Source organism: Octodon degus, unplaced genomic scaffold (assembly GCF_000260255.1).
Source record: "Octodon degus isolate 3935 unplaced genomic scaffold, OctDeg1.0 scaffold00098, whole genome shotgun sequence".
Classification (NCBI taxonomy): domain Eukaryota; kingdom Metazoa; phylum Chordata; class Mammalia; order Rodentia; family Octodontidae; genus Octodon; species Octodon degus.
Window position 1 is genome coordinate 10057861 of NW_004524674.1, and position 4601 is coordinate 10062461.

Here is a 4601-nt window from a genome sequence, read left to right on the forward strand (position 1 = left end):
TTTTTTTTGATTACACTATTTATTGATCATCTGTAACCTGTAAGAGTATCTTCCTATCATTATCCACTGGTCCTACCACTCACATTTAAATGCAATACTGCATATTAATGAAGGAATATTTATCATTAATACAACCACTCCTGATTAATTAAATATAAGTTTCACATTTTCTGGGTGTGGTGGGGTCTGGGTTTTCCTTTTCTAATCCTATACCTCAATTGTATCATAACTCTTGAATATTTTTCCAGCTTTTCACTTGTTATGGTAGTGTTGACAGGCCATACTGGCAGTGCTTAAGTTGACTACTAGAAATGGGTTGGATTTGAAATGATTGTAGATTAGTCAATTCAAGTCTTAATATATAAGATACATTTAAAAGACACAGCCTCTGATCACAAATTTCAGTCATAAGCTCTCCCTCTGCTGTGGTTCAATAATGTAAATTAGGAACATAACCAACACTAACCAAGAGTAATATTCCTAACTTGGAGATTTCAAAAGACTTGGAGATTTCTCCTACTAGTAAGAAACCCTAGTGCCTTTATGATAGGATTTATTAGACAAATATTTCTAAGGAGACACTATTCATAAGATGCTATGTTGGCATGAAGTTTAACAAGAAAGATCTTTCCAACAGATAAGAGAATTCATTATCTCACAGGAAAGAACCACAAGCAGAAGGTTACAATGAGGCCATGGAGGCGTGCATAGTCACAAGTAGGGATGGGCTGGAGGTGGTGTGTGCAGCACAGGTGGTCCACTCACCCCTCGGCATCGTAACTCAGGAACAGTGGGTTCATTTTGAAAACCTGGTGGCTCATGGGCTGTCATAAGTTCTTGGAGAGAATAATCACCTTTGCTATCCCTTGTCAAACTCAGTATTTTCACATCAGGGCCAGTAAAACCAATATCCACCTGTAGCCACCAAGAGCTAAAGTGAAAGCCCCTTTGAATTCCAATGAGTAGAAAGTTGGTTGAGCAAGAACAAGGAATGACCACACAGGGGACTGGGATTCCTTTGTGGTAGGCCGAGATAGAAACCCATAGCTCCTTGGTTCATCATGCCGCACCCACCTCCTCCCACAGTGTTTGGGTCTTCTGGGTTTGGGCATCCAACATCTAAGGCAGCCATAGGCTATAGTTTTAAACAATCCACAAGATGCTAGTGTCCAATATTGTTCACTCCTGCAGTGCTACCTCCCTGTGCTTTCCACATCTCCATGCCTTCCCTGACATTCAACCTTACTGTAAGTCTCACTTCTCCCAGGAAATACTCTGTAGGCGCACCCCATGCAATAAGGCTTTTGTGCAGTGCTCCTCTGAATTTCTTGGGAGCTTGTTTGGAGGTTCTAGCAGGGGAGCACAGCTACTCGTATACCCTTGACTGAGGAATGGTCCTCCTGTGTCGGGGGTGGTCATCCTCTTCGACTGAGCGCGCAGCTTCGGGAAGGACGCACATGGATCATTGAGGGAGGAAGGGGACACCCGCCTAGCAGCCAGATCAGCCGAATCAATCCTGGCGATCAATGGGGTGACAGATGTCGCAGCCAGATCGCCCTCACATCCGCCCCTCTGAATTTCTATAGCCCTCAACTTGGCAGGAATAATTATCTTCATTGAGAGGTTAAAACCTGTCCACATGGCTTCAAAATGACAGGTAGAGCATGAAGCCCAAGTCTGCTATGAAGCCTGTCATGAAGGACCTTATAGATGGTGCCATAAATTGCCCACTTCATCTAGTCTGAACTGGGAACCATTATTCTGGGCAATTTGTATGCTTACAAAATTAAGCATATAAATAATTTGTCCACATCATTGAAGGTTATTGAAGAAAGGGGATGTTACCTTGTTCTCTTGTTGTCTTATGAGCCCCTGGAAAAGATATAGTGATTAAGTGGTTATTCATTCATTACCTCAGAGGGAAGGTTTTAGAAGTTGAATTTACAGAATAAGAGAAAGAAATTAAAATGCACTGAATATCAATTACCTTACCTTAACGACATCATTTTTTATGACATCATTTTATTCAACTCTATTTCAAAGTTTTTGAGAGATCCTACACAGCAGCTTCAGCAGAGACGCTATTTGTTTCTAATGATTATGGAAATTTGGTAACTAAATTAATTCTGTACCATAGGTAAGTCCTGAAACAGAGATTGCCCCTACCTTCTATAATTACACTCCAATCCTGCCACAAGTGATTGGCTTCCCAATTCCAAATCAGTGGCACAGTTAAATCTGTTTCCTAATGGCAGAATTTTGGAACACCCACTATTTATTTTGTGACTATGTGTGGAGAATTGTAAGGTCACTAACTGTGTCTAAAGAAGGTAGGTTTGCCAAGTTTCAGAACAGCACAAACAATCCTTGGCCTCATAACAGTGAATAAAAAATGATTTCACAGAGAGGGTGGAGGGAAGGTAGAAATCCTAAGACCACAAACCTAGACCCAGAATGGATATGAAGCCCGAGGAGCAGGGAAGGAGCTGTATTGGAGAAAGGCTCACTAGGGCAGCTGTGGGAGAGACAGTTTATCGTCTGTTGAGATGAAGCTGCTGCTGCTGCTATGTATGGGCTTGGCTCTGTTCTGCACCGATGGGGAAACAGGCAAGATGGTGAAAAGCAACTTTGATCTGAAAAAGGTAAGTCTTGGAGCATAGCAACACTATTCTGGAGGGGTTGCTTGGAAGCCTGAAGTCAGGGGTCCATAAGGGAGGGCAGGAGCTCTAAGGTAGACAAAAGAGTGGTTCCAGACCTTAGGCCAAGGCGACCTATGCATATGAAAATATGACAATGCTTGGGGACTTCCATTCTTACTGCAGGGACAGGGGAAGTATCCAGATGGTGTAGGCATTAACCCCAAGGCTAACTTCAACTTCACACCACATGTATGGGTGCTGCCTGCAGGCCGGAGTTCATGGAGAAGCTCTCTGTGTGGTACCTCATTCCCCTCTTCTTCCCTAATCATGTCTCTTCTTTCAGCTTTCAGGGAAGTGGTATTCTATTCTCCTGGCCTCTGACAGAAAGGAAAAAATAGAAGAAAATGGTAGCATGAGGTTTTGTGGAGTACATCTATGCCTTGGAGGACTCTTCGTTATCCTTTAAATTTCTTACACATTAAATGTGGCCTGTTCTAGGTTTGAAAGGGAAGATAAAGGCCAGGGCATGATCTCAAACCTATGCAGGCACAGGATCATAGAAATGTGTGCACACACAGAGAAGTGCATGCACACACACATGTGCTGAGCCTCTGTCCAGAATCTGGTACTAACTAGGTTTGCTGGAACAGGGCATTTTCAAGATCTAGAGGCAAGACCTGGCTATAGGAATAAATATATTGGTGTGAGGAGAGCAGGCATAGAGGGATGCCAGGGTCATAATTAATGTGACAATAGCATAGATGGAGAGGACAATCACCCACTGGAAGTGGAATCTATGTCATGCTAGTTTGCCAAGAAAGCTCATTACCTGCAGTCACTTTTCCTGGGTCTCAGGAGATGACAGTAATTCTCCTGCATGGTTTTAGTGATTGGTAGGTCAGTTGATGCATGTAAAGCATTTATCTGAGAACCTGGCAAATGGTGTGCACTCAGCTAGGACCAAGGCAGTCAGTGGTGGTGAACCTTTTAGTGGTGACCGCCCAACTGCAATCTAAGACCCACTTATTTATCGCAAAGTGCCTGCACTGCCATTGAACCTGAATGCTGTTGTTTCAGTTAAAAAAAAAAAAAAAAAACTACTCATACATACACTTCTTTGTCAAAAACCATGAACATTTGTGCCTCAGGTTTCCCACCACAGACCTAGACAAATATAGTAGTTGGGTGACAGCGATTGTGGGAAGAACTGGTAGAAGCAGTGATGGGAAGCAGTTGTTGAAGTCCTGCTTAGTGCCTCAAATTAAGGGAGACAATGATAAAGGAGAGCTGTTTGGCAATGGTGCAGATAGAAGCTCCAAGCCAGGTGTGGCGGTCACACCTGCATTCCTAGCATCTGGGAGGCTGAGACAAGTGAATTGCTGCAAGGTTGTGGCCAGCCTGCCCACATAGTGTGTTCAAGGCCAGCTTGGCCTACATAGCAAGACCTTATCTCACCAAAACAAAACAACAAAAACATTTTAAAGCTGAGTAGTATCTGAAACTGAAATATGGGTAAAGTGTCGGTGGGTGAGGAGCAGCCTCCGTGAATCCTTCTGGGTATTCATTTGTCCTCTTTTGCAGTATAAATGGAGAATGTACTGAAGTGCCTTTGTATGCACCTGAAGTCCGTGATCAGATATATATCGTTATGTGTAAGTATACTAAAAATGTTTTCTAAATTATATTTCCTTCTTTAAAGAACTTCCTGAACCCCATTGTTTTCTGATGCTTCATCAATTCTTTTTTTTTTTTTTGATAAAAACCATACAACCTTTTTATTGTTAAGTCATAAAGAGGTATCAAAATTAAAAAGCAAAAATTACAGGAGAAGACTTAACAAAACTACTAGGAGCATCAGAGGAAGTGAAAATGGTACTAGGCGCAGGGCAATTATGAACATGGTAGGACACAGGGAGAACAGTGAGCATGTGCTGAAGATACTAGGGGAGAGGATCTGGTGAA

The 4601-nt window shown here is 42.5% G+C and overlaps 1 pseudogene; it reads left to right on the forward strand.

Moving 5' to 3' along the window:
- The first annotated feature begins 2546 nt into the window (after window positions 1–2546).
- Window positions 2547–4601, forward strand: part of LOC101581448 — a 4714-nt pseudogene continuing 2659 nt past the window's right edge.